Below are 12,499 nucleotides of genomic sequence, written 5' to 3' on the forward strand. Positions count from 1 at the left end.
AAATCATTTCTATCAGCCTGGATATTTGTGCTAAGAGTTGGAGCCTTTTGCCATTTGAATTGGTTTTCTTTGAAACGACAAGATAAAGGTACAACAGTATTGCTGGAGCCTATGGTGGACACACAATTCATTGGCGACTCAACAAATGATACACAATCTAAATAGAAGCCAATAAATACAGTAAAAATGAATTATAGCACACACAGGCAAAACTAATCTTCACTGATCCATCTTAGTCTCCTTATTGTTTTTCCTCCTCCAGCATAACATCTACTTGAGAGACAATTAGAGGACTGCAGCAATCAGGAAACTAGACCCCCCACCACCACCACCTATATATCTATCTACACACAGTGGACATCAGTGCAGTCAGGTGGGGAGGACAATCGGAGAACAAGCACATTAGCTCTCTACCAAAGGGCCCACGAGGCACTCTGAACTGTATTACTATTTCAAGATAATTACTGCACAGCATTCTCATCTATTGTCCTCTGTAATGACCCCCACAACCCACTTTTCCCTTCCCCCCCACCTTCCCATCCATCGTTTTACACAATCTGTTCCATATCCTTTTTGTGTCTTTCAATTGTCATGTTGCCAGCTACTCTTAATATCTGTGCTCTAATTTCCCTTCTTCTCTTCCACCTGCACAATGGAATGAATGAGATCCAATATTGTAGGCCTACCTGCCACCCTCAAAAAATGTTTGCCGTGGTATATAATTTGATTACCTTAGTTACCGCACGAGAGAAGCAAAGCATTAGAAATCCTCACAGTCTACTGCAGTACAGTCCACTTCAAGCAACAACGAGAGGGGCAGGAGGGTGAGGGGGGGGGGGGACTCTCTGACGATCAATACAGCACCAAGCAAACCTAATGTTCGGGTTGAGCGAACAACAGTTGAGGGCGTTATTAAGATAGTACAGAACGGGAAAGGTATCACACTATTACTCACTCTGTCTTAAGTCTTATCAAGTCCACAATCCAGAAATTCTAGAAGAATTAATAATACACAGTACAGTACAGTATGGAGTTTACAATACTACAACCCCCCCCCCCCACCAATTCCTTTATTAATAGCATCAAATGTCCCCACAAAGGCCCCACTGTGTAATGAATTTGATTGAACATCACAGTACTTATCAAGGTGACATTTCCAAGATGAATTGTACGTGGCCCAGGGCCAATGTTGGAATGGAGCCCCGAGTCCTGGATTTGAGGGTGTGTGTGTGTGTGTGTGTGTGTGTGTGTGTGTGTGTGTGTGTGTGTGTGTGTGTGTGTGTGTGTGTGTGTGAAGACTTAGCACAGGAGCATTTATCTCAATAAAGACACCCACTCCAAAGACATGATGCCTGAGAGGAGAGGCAGCCATATTCTTTATGGAGAAAATTTTAAATAAATGATAGATGGTGTGAGTAATTAGGTCTTTTTTTTTTAATATGACTCCAAAGATACAAAAGGTGGCATGCTGGAACTTGGAGGAAACTAGTTTGACACAGGTTGAAGGGGGATTTGATTAATGTTTTTTGTGCACTTCTAGACATGTAATTGGGATTAGAGAATGAAAAATGCTAATAATCCGAAATGTCAATAGTCTCCAGTCTTGTTAGGAAAAGTTTCATTTGTAAGACTGGCAAGTAGGAGCTTCACCAAGATGTCCCTTAGAAGAAATCCAGGGAACCATTTTACCCCGTTGGATACAAAATTGTACAAGCCAACAAACAAACAAAACGCTCAAAGGAATATTCCAGGGATGGAAAGAAGTGCACATAAGATGAGAGCCGAACCTAGTGGGGATTCGATTCGTTTGAAATGAAACAATTTGTAATACCTTGTTTGAACAAATCAATAAAATGTTGGGTGAATTACCATTATGTGGTAACAGTGTATTGCAAGGAAAAGGACACTTAGCCCTCACAGAGAATTTACAAATATGCTAACCCCAGACCATGGTCAATGGTCTGCACTAAAAATGAAAAAACATGCGCGATACAACTCGCAAGACAACCATATGGACAGGTACCCGGATGGAAAGACTTTTGTAGTGACAAATATGCTGATAAAAGTTATTCCGGCATCGAAGAAGCAGTATGGACTAAATATAGGAGTAGAAGATGGATACGAAGCTCTCGATCCGATAGACAAGATTGCAAACAATGGGAAAAAGATTACGGACTGATCAAAACGTATGGACTTAAATTTCTCCCCAAATTACCAGATTCTTTAATACAAAAAATTGAAGGACATGCCTTTAGAAACAGCTTATGCGAGGGAAAAGAAATTATAGGTTTTGATTGGCTTGGTCCAAACAGAATCTATAATAACGGAACTTGTTTTTCCGCCGTATGAACGTTGGATGACGTAGTCACGGAATTAATCTTCATGAATGTGTGTGGTACGAAAAAATTGGAAAAGTTGTCCTTCAAACTGTTAAAACCGTTGCTACAACCGCAGTAGAAATAGCAGAAGAAGGCCTTGCTGATGTAGGCAATTGGCTTTTGGATTTTTTAAAACACATAGGAGCATGGATTATATTAGGAATTGGACTCATAGTTGCTGCCATAATATCCTTTGCGGTTATCAAAGGAGGTCTACGTGAATGATTTCTGTCTGGGCGAGATAATGTGATGTCATTGTCACCAAAGCAGGCAGCCCCTTGGGAACTGTTCAGGAAGCAGGTGGTACCAGAGTTTGGAGAAGTATGATGTGAGAGGGAGGAATGGAAGAAGCAAGTGGAGCCAGCGACCCAAGGCGGAAGTCTCAGAAGGGTCCCCGGCTCTCTCACAACAGCTTACACTCCTTGGTGGGAAGGTAAAATTTTATGGAACCATGGCTTGTGATAACAATTCTAACAGCAATTACGGATGACCTGGTGCCTTGAAAGACATGAGTAATGAATTAGAATATTGGATGATTGTTGTGATATGGTTATGCCATTGCTGTACCGGCCAGTGGTATTTACATCAGCCTACACGACTGATCATCTTACTCGCTTCGGTAACAAAGGTTCGAGTTCTACGGTTCGTGTACTGCACACACACATTAGGCTTGGGTTTGTTTCGTAGTATACATGCATGGCTGAATTACTATTGCCTACTAAACACCAACTGGGGTAGCAGAAACATTATTACTTGTATGTTGGGCAATAATGGACATGTCCTCGTTGAGGACCGTCGAGGTCATTTATGGAACGGTGATAATAGAGGGTATACTTACAATAATCATGGCCGTATGCGTTATGTATCTTGTCTCTCGCCTCCAAAGAAATCCAGCAGGGACAGAGGGAGAGTTTGGATAATTCCTACAACTAGTGACATGGGGGGGGGGGGTGTGATATGGGGAGTTATATCGGTACTACTTTGGCTAAAAATGGTTGACCAATTCGTGTTGATTGTCTGTTTTTTTTACTTATTCAGCCTTTTTTACCCTCCCACCTCGGAATGCTGCTACTTGGCGAGTGTCGACACCCCTACTCCCGCGTAGCAGAGCGACCTTCTCGCTCAAAGAAATTGGCTCTGGTACCAATGCTTCGGCTAACTATGGAATGAATAAGCAGGCTCGAGTTGATAACTCGGGCCCTGATACATAATCGAACATAGAAAGGCTACGTTGACTTTGTGTATGTTACAGGAGGTGACCGAACCGCAGTGGGTCCTCTGTGGATCTGGCGATTTTCAGTCCACCTGGGTCCTCGGGACCACCTTCCTAGGCCATTGCTGTTTTCCTTCACCTGTACGACAATCAAGTGAGATTTGGCTTGTACCTGAAGGAATTTCCTGGAAGCATGAAGGCCGCCCTCCATTTACTCCGACCTGGATTTGTTGGGAGTTTGCTGACCTGGCGAGAAGCAGTTCCTTGATTCGGGTGACTGAAGGTCACCCTCAAATGCCACTAATGATAGTAGAAGATGGCCGGATACTGGGCCACTTTGATCCGTTGCTCCGAATGACTTGGCGGCTAGCTGACGGAGCAGACCTTCCACTTAACCGATGGATGTTGCGTCGCGGCCGGGCCAAAAGCAGGGCCACCACCGGAGGAGTTCCGGAGTGGCTCTGCTGCAACTGGAGGACGCCAGCCGGACCGGGTCGCTGAGCGAGGGTCTCCTGGACCCAGTATAATCCGGGCTGCCTCCCTGGATATGGCGGACCGCTGGTCCCCAGCACCTGGCAGCTTCTCCGTTCCCCCCTCCCCAGGCCAGCCGCCCTCTCTGATGCCCCCGGTCTCTCCAGCCGACGCGCCTGATTCCTCCATTCATTCCATGGTACGAGTGTTGGTACAACTGAAAAAGTTAAATATGAAACTGGGCTAAAAACTAGACCCAAATGCAGCCTAAGAATGCATTATCAAATTTGACCGCTAGATGACGTCAGAACAAATTGTCCATTGAGCACTCGCCAGCTCGCAACAGGTCCATTTCCAGAGTAAACAAATTAAATATGATTAACTCGAACATACCTAAGTCAATGCCTTTAAAATATGCCGAATGTTTTACAAAGAGTAATGCATAAAATGTGCTTTACAACTGGATTACACAGCTTTACAGAGTTTACTGTTAACTGTTGTTTTATGATTACTATTTTTCTTTCTTTCTTGAATGTTGTATTAAAATAACAACATGGTATCATTCATTTAATTTAGAATAGTTGTGTGTTGTGATAACAAACGCTTTGAAACTGCTTGGTGTATACATTATTGCCGGAGAACGTTATTTACTCCCAAATGATGCCTCTTGATGAACAACCTGACAAGATCAAAAACCTGTTGATTGCAAGGGAGATGATGGATCAACATGATTGTGCAAACATGATATCTTTTTTTTTTAAATGCTGCCTAGATGTGATTTTAATATGTGATTTGAATTCTTACATAGATTGTGTGCATGATGTCTATCATTGACTTGAGGAGAGATCACAAGTCAAAGCGCCCCAAAAAAGGTACGGAAAGTACCAAACTAAAATAGAACAGCTGTGAGGGGTTTGGCAGGACGCCAGAATGCACAGCTGTGGAAAGTCCAGGTCAGCTAGAAGTGAAAGTAGCCACTGTGCCCTTTGAAGGAAAAAAATAGCTTTGAACAGGAAACGTCCTTTGCATAACCCGGACCAGCTGTAGGGTGACGTGACTGCAGTTGCCTCTTCAAAGCTATAAAAACCGCAGTTCGGAGGGGCAAGGATGGGATGGCCAGGGCGAAGCCCTGTCAGTCCGGATCCCCAATTTCCGGTACCTGACGAGAATAGGATTATGAAGATGACTCCTTATCAAGAAATCCAATATTACATTCAACTGGCACAACTCGAATACAGGTATTGGGGTGGCTTTTCTCTAATACTCTGTTTTATTCCAACTAACCTCAGTTATTATGAAGCCGTTGTATCTGTAAGGAGACATAGACAATATACTACTCTCGCGTGTCGGAAGAAACAAGCCAATCGTATGTATTAAATGTCTCTAACCCAAAATTGTTAACCGGATAATGTAAAAATAGAAAGTATTAAAATGGTACAAAAATATAATTATATAAATTAATAAGTTAAATCACTGGGCGCTGAAGACTTGATCAATCTTGACACCCTCAATGATGATAGACAGGTGCTTATTTCATTGATTCATTTTTATTCTTGTAATCATTTTTACTCACTTATTCATTTTTAATCGTTTTTTTAATCTTTCTCTCCTCTCATTATCATTATAATTGCTGTGTGTTGTGACATTATTCTCATTTGATTTTAAGTTGAAAAATACCATTCAAACAATGTTTTTGTTGTCGACGATAGTATTCCGAGTCTTGCGGCTACAATGGTTGATTAATGCATGTTTTACAATAATTGTCATATTAATAAATGTGTCAAAGTTCATTACATCGTCTACCCTCAGTTATTTTTATGATTTAATTCATATCACCACTCAACCTTCGTCGATGAATGAAAGGTTGCGTGCTCACTAACACCGGGCCGTGTGATCCGTCTCGAAAAATAAATAGTTAATTAAAAATAGTTTACTCCGGCGTAACAAATAAAAGAAACAAATCTGAATGATCCTGACAAGGATTATTAAATTACTAACTATACAATAACAGCAGATATAAAAACCGAAAGAGAGCCGTCGTTAAAACGAAGCGGTCGCTTATGAACCTCTAATTCTCGGTTACTTATTAGAGTTAAAAATAAGCAAAGGTGAAATTGGATTGCCTTTGTGAAATCAAAGGCAGTCAGGAACCTAGCCGTATCTCTTTCGTAATCGACTCGTATGAAAAATAGAACCTCCGTCTCCCCCGCTGTCCTGCGTTGCAGTGAGGAGGGGGCGAACCATAAACGGGGGTTCGGGCGAGTCGATCAGGACTGCTTCCCGATTCGGTCCTGCGGATAAGCGATTCTGACAAGGCCCAGCTTCAATCTTTCACCACCTGTGCATTATAAAATGAATGCAAGTCACCATTGCGAACAGAACTAATGCAGGCCATGAGCCTTTTCTCCTCATGGCATACCTGTCAACTCACACGGTTCAGCCATAGTTCATACGGATCTTGTGGTGAATCTTACGTATATGGCCATATCGCACAAATCATACGGATTCTGAAAATTTCCGTTCCCCCCTAACATGTAGTTCCGTTTGCTTTTGCCCAGAATGGTCCTAGTCTACTCGAATCCTTTCATTTCCGGTAACTTTCCAGTAAATCACGTGGTTCCTAGTTGAAAACAGCAGCGTATTCATTGCATACTTCGGTAGTGTACAAGCAAGTTCTACAAGGAAACAAATATATCATTCATATTTCGTGGGTTTTTTTCTGCCGTTATTTTGACATATAAAATGCTTTGGTATGTTATAAGGATTTTTTGCTCTTTATAAGGATTTTTTTGGTAGTTTATACAGGTTGGCGCTCCGAAAAGTTGACAGGTATGTCATGGTAAAGCAGTTATAAACACATTATGACTTCATTGTATTGCTGTTACACAGAAAAGACACACCAAATGTCATGAGGAAGCAGAATTCATATGATAATTATTTTATTGCATTTCCTTTTTGGATTATCATTTTTATGCAAGATTAACATGAACAAGTTAATTTGCAGATCATCCAAACTGGGAGGGACAAAAGGAATTAATGAGCAGACTAAGATACATTTTTAAAGTAAAGAATCCACTGTTGGCATGTTGATTTGGATGAAGAAATTGTGTACAAATTCATAGATTCAGCGCAAAAGCAAAAATTATTTGATCCCTTTCGATCCATCCATTAAGTATCCATATACATACATGTGAGGGCAATGTATTCACCTAATTTTGCCACAATCGAGTGAGATCCAGTATAAGCACGCAATTAAAAAAAAAAAGGCATTCCCAAAGAAATAAGGCTGAGCTTGGCTCATGCCAGCATGTGTAATTTTGGAAAATAGTAAATGATTTATTTGAAAGGTGGCAATGTTGTATTAATTCTTTCAGGGGATACTGTCCAGAGGTGGGCATTGCGTCAGTACTGACAGAATGCCCACCTCTGCTGCTGGGAGCAATGCCATTTTATGAAATGAAATAAAAAAATAAACTTTTTTTTTTTCCTCATTGCTCATCCCCTCGGGTGGCTGCCTTATCCCACCTTGACTTTTTTCTATCACCATGATGATGGAGGCAGCAGTGTGACAATTGCAGCTTGAAGGTATGGCTAACTATCCACAGCAGGGGGAAAACGCATTCACATGGACGGAACACGCACACACGAAGAGGAACCGGACTTTGTGTATCTCCACACTGTAGAAGATTGTGTGACTGCAGGTGGTCTTTCAGTAATAGGGTTTTACGGAGGAGTTTTATTTCGTGGGTCAACACGTATTAGTCCATTCAATTTGCATACATGCATAAGAGAAACATTTGATTACAGTATCAAATATTGTTGTGACTCCACCCCAGATTGCAATTCGAAAAGGTTTTCAACTTAACCCTGCCCCCTGCAAATTCATCATGATCCAGAATACATTGACGATTTTACTGGAATATGAATCGCGGACCTATTTTTGTGGCAATGTTTACAATCAACATAGGAAAACGCTTAGATCTTTCTGAAACCTTGTAGATGATCACGAGGCTGGCTACGAGTCAGACATCGCATTCTATCTGGTTACATCTGCGTTCGCTCTTCTGGTGGGACACAACTGTGCAGGAGTTCACTGCTCCAGAGTTTGTGCAAAACTTTCATGTTTCCAGGGAGTCAAACCTCTCCATCTGTCATCGTCATGATAACTCCGCCCCCCGCCCCTGACATAGGTAGTACCAAAGTCTGGCCCAACAAATAATTGGGGTCATATTAAGCTCCAGTTTAAAGCAGCTAGAGACAATTTCGGTGGTGAAAAAAGAAAGAACTGGTGCTAACCAGTGCACTGGCCCAGAACTAGCATTAGCACAAGCGTGGTGGAAAAGGGCCGTGGGTGACAATTATAGGTTTAAAGGCTGCACTGAAGAATAAATGCTCTCTTCATGGTTCTTCCTTCCTTTTAAGAAATCGCAAAAGCATTCACAGATCCGCCTTTTGTTGTGAAGCATGTGAAGAAACTTTCTTGTTGTAAGATTTAATCATGGGACTTATTTCTCACTCTATTCATAGGATTTAGACAAAATAAGTGTTGAAACGTTGCAGTGGGATTGAAATGTCAAAAGCAATGCCTGAGTTCACCTCATCTTGATGTCTGAATAGAATGCTCACCAAAAGAGCATCCCCATTCAACATTCCTCTGTCGTCACAATCAAGCAGAGGGAAAAGTAATTCTTTGATGGTTTCTGTTATGGTTATTTCTTTGGTGCACACAGAGAACATCTATAACAGCAGTGGTTACAGAGGTACAAAGCTGAGGAAAGCAGGATGGGAAAAGCAGAATCAACCCTGTTTGCGGAGGCAGATACAGTACATGTCGAACGAAACACATCATGACGCACGTAAGACAGGTGTGGGGGAAAGCCACTCTCCAAAAATGGGAATTCCAATTCGGGAGTTTTTTTAGGGGCTTGAATTTAATGCTGACAACATTTTCATATCAAGACCTATTTTAAGTACCAATGTTCAGCCCATCCAAGTGGCACTTTAAAGCCACGTGCTTTAGATTTACTAGTGGTGGGATACGCTAATCAGCTAAATGCTTCTACATTACTGTACATTAACTGAACCATATTTCAATAGAAATAAAATGACACCAAAAGCGTTTTTCATTCCAATACCACAGATTTATTTATTTATTCATTCATTTTCCGATCCGCTTTATCCTCACTAGGGTCGCGGGGGTGCAGGAGCCTATCTCAGCTGTCTTCGGGCAGTAGGCGGGAAACACCCTGAACCGGTTGCCAGTCAATCGCAGGGCACACAGAGACGAACACCCATCCACGCTCACACTCACACCTAGGGACAATTTGGAGTGTTCAATTAGCCTGCGGTGCATGTTTTTGGAATGAGGGAGGAAACCAGAGTACCCGGAGAAAACCCACGCAGGCCGGGGGAGAACATACAAACTCCACATAGGGAGGCGGGAGATGGAATTGAACCCGGTACCTCTGCACTGTGAGGTCGACGCGCTAACCACTGAACCCCCAGGCCGCCTGATTTATTTATCTGTTTTTGCACCCTCTTTTCATGCCTTGAAGACATCATTGTTTTACTCTCAAATACGTTCAAACCTTCAAATATACTTGGCAAACAACAGTTAATATAAGGTTCCATTTCTAACATCTGAAACGGCCAAGCAACATAAAAAGAAACACTCCCTTGACTGACTTAAATCCCTTTATTCTGCCAGAACCCAGCGCAATTATTGCTGTTGCAAACTAGGCCATAAAAGTTTGATGAACATCTTAGTGTGTTTTAATAACAACAAACCCATTGGTTTCACAAGATCTCAGTTTATTTCTTCTCCTCTTTCTGACAGTTACTGAGACAATGTAGCGATAATTGCACTTAGAGGTGCTGATGTTTAGTGTCCGGGTACACTGCGACATGCTTACAAAATGTCATTATGCTTTCAGTTGACGAGATGTGCCAAGTGTTTGTTTGCGTCATATGCATATCAACATGCTCTGCTCATAATTTATTTATTTTTGTATTCTCTTTTCACACAATCATCAAGGTCAATTAAGTGTAGTGAAATAAATGGCAGAAGGTGTTTGTGTCTTTGTTACGGCCCCCGACCAGCTCTTATACAAGACCCGGTTGAAGATTTTAGGAAGGTATTCTTGTGCCTGTTTCTTCTCCCTGCCGCTACCCTGAGCTAGTCTGTCTCCCCAAGTGATTCAAGTGATAAAAGTGCTTTACTTCAGTGAGTTCTGAGCCCATTATTTCCTGTTCTTATTCCACAACAAATGAACGACATGGTTGTCTGGATAACGTTGTTACCCACCGCGGCCATCGGGTGGCAACACACATCCAGACATGAAGCCACAATGTCTCCACCCCCCCCCCCCCACACCCGCCCCAACCTCCCACAACCCAATCTTAATAATGACACCTTCTCCCTCTATTTCGCTCACTCACTGAATTCCAATTTCTTTTCTCCACCAAAACTGTTTTTCCACCTTCGACAACATCAGTGGTGAAAAACAAACACGATGCTTCTGTGGACAATACAAGATTTGATCAAACTAATTCAAATTGTATCATTTCTGTGCTGTTCTCATTAATATATGTTACCATGTTCACTCTATTTTGTCTGTCAGTGCTGTCTGTTTTAAGATGAGATGTGTCCAAATCGAGAGCTCTCATAAAAAGAATACTTAAATAAAATAAAAAAAATAAAAAGGCTTTTCGGACAGTGTGCCTTATGTTTTTTTTTTTTTTAAATTTTGTACATGTACACACACATCTCGTATGTATAATCTGTATAATGTTTGTGTGTCCATACATGTAGTAGTGCGCCCCCCCCCCCACACACACACACACAAACCCAATTCCAATGAAGATGGGACGTTGTGTTAAACAGAAGTAAAAACTGAATGCAGAATGTTTTCATTTGTCACTATTTAGATCAGGGGATGTCGTTAACATGTGTAAACTGTGGGCCCGTGAAGCCCTTTGACTGTAAATATACACACGTGACTTGACTTGGCTATCTTTTTTGTCTACCAACATACTGTACCTAGCTGTTAATAGCAATCTGAGACAGGAAGGCAATTAAATTTTTTTATGATTCCCCCCCCCCCCCCAAAAAAAAAAAAAAAAAAAAAATAAAACCAATTAGTGTGTGTGTTTTCAGGCTGACAGCAACTCTAAACATGCATTGAAGCAATAAGGCAATTAATAAGTGCTTTTGGCTTAAAAACAGAAACAGTCCATTTTTCAAACAACAGTACCAAATCACCTAAATGCTGAAAACATTTTAATGAGGAGCAACAATGATGCTGGCTTAAAGGCTGACGTGTTTGCAAATAGTTGCCACATCCGTAGACGTGAGAAAAGTGCTCACAAAAATTCTTGGTTTCTGTAAAATATCATTTTTTTGTGTGCCACTATATCCTAGCCAAGCAGTGGTTAGCAATGTATTTATTTGGGAATATAATTGTGACAGTGACCCAAAAAGTGCCAGAGGGAAGGGACATTGTAGCAAGCAAGACAAGGTGCTCCTGTTCATTTCACACAAACTTTCAGGGGGTGAAAGTATCACACATCCATCGTGTTGTGTGCGCAGGCAAGTAGAAGAAAATTGATGCACGGTAGAAGAGGAGTCTATTAAAGCTCAGCTCATCAAGCAGATTTGAGGCCACTTGAGGGCCGAGTATCTCTCATGGTGACAGCAAGCCCACCCAATCAAATACTTTGTCAGCTTGTCAGCTCGACTGAAAACCCCGGTGTTCATCCAGACACCTACAGTTCATTAGAAGATCAGGGCTCATTGCATCTAAAGATGTCACTGTCACGGTGCGGGGGTGGTGGTGGACCCCAAAAAGCAGGCAAGAGGGAGGAGCAGAATGAGCTTGACAAAATGTAATAATCAAAGACTGAGAAAACCACATCCAAAACAAGCAAAGTCCTGAAAACAACAAGAATTCAAAGTGACAACAAAACCTATGGCATAAGCAAAAAAAAATATGATGTGATAAAAACAAACCAACGAAAGCAGTGACAACAACAGAAACAGCAACAATGACCCGACACCGAGTGGTCGGGCCGGGAGTCCTTTTAACAGAAAGTGACATGATGACCAACAGGTGTGCCGCTGTAGGAGGAGCCCCACAGAGCAACCTGTTGGTCCCAAACAAATCACCCATGACAGTGCCCCTCCCTCAAGGGACTGATCCCAGAAGTCCGAAACAGTCACCCAATGGCTGGGCTCGGCCTGACGTGGACGTCACTCAGTTCAAACGGGCACATGGACATGGCTCCGCTCAACATGGACATGGACGGGGTTCGATGTGACGGGGAACATGGGATGGCCGCATGACATGCGCCGCCTGAAGGGGAAATGGGTGTCGGCCGCAGACGTGCTCTGCTGGGCACAGGGTGGAACTGGGACTAGTGATTTGTTCCTGCGGGGTGC

At 42.2% G+C, this 12,499-nt stretch overlaps 1 long non-coding RNA gene across 1 annotated transcript; it reads left to right on the forward strand.

Annotated features, from left to right (window-relative positions):
- The first annotated feature begins 4,498 nt into the window (after nt 1-4,498).
- On the forward strand, nt 4,499-9,014 carry LOC109519758 (uncharacterized). Its single transcript, XR_002169020.1, has 2 exons — nt 4,499-5,300; nt 7,624-9,014. It is a non-coding gene; the product is annotated as an uncharacterized LOC109519758 (long non-coding RNA).
- The last annotated feature ends 3,485 nt before the right edge of the window (nt 9,015-12,499 follow it).

Source organism: Hippocampus comes, unplaced genomic scaffold, assembly GCF_001891065.2.
Source record: "Hippocampus comes isolate QL1 unplaced genomic scaffold, H_comes_QL1_v1.1 scaffold51, whole genome shotgun sequence".
In the NCBI taxonomy this organism is placed as follows: Eukaryota; Metazoa; Chordata; class Actinopteri; order Syngnathiformes; family Syngnathidae; genus Hippocampus; species Hippocampus comes.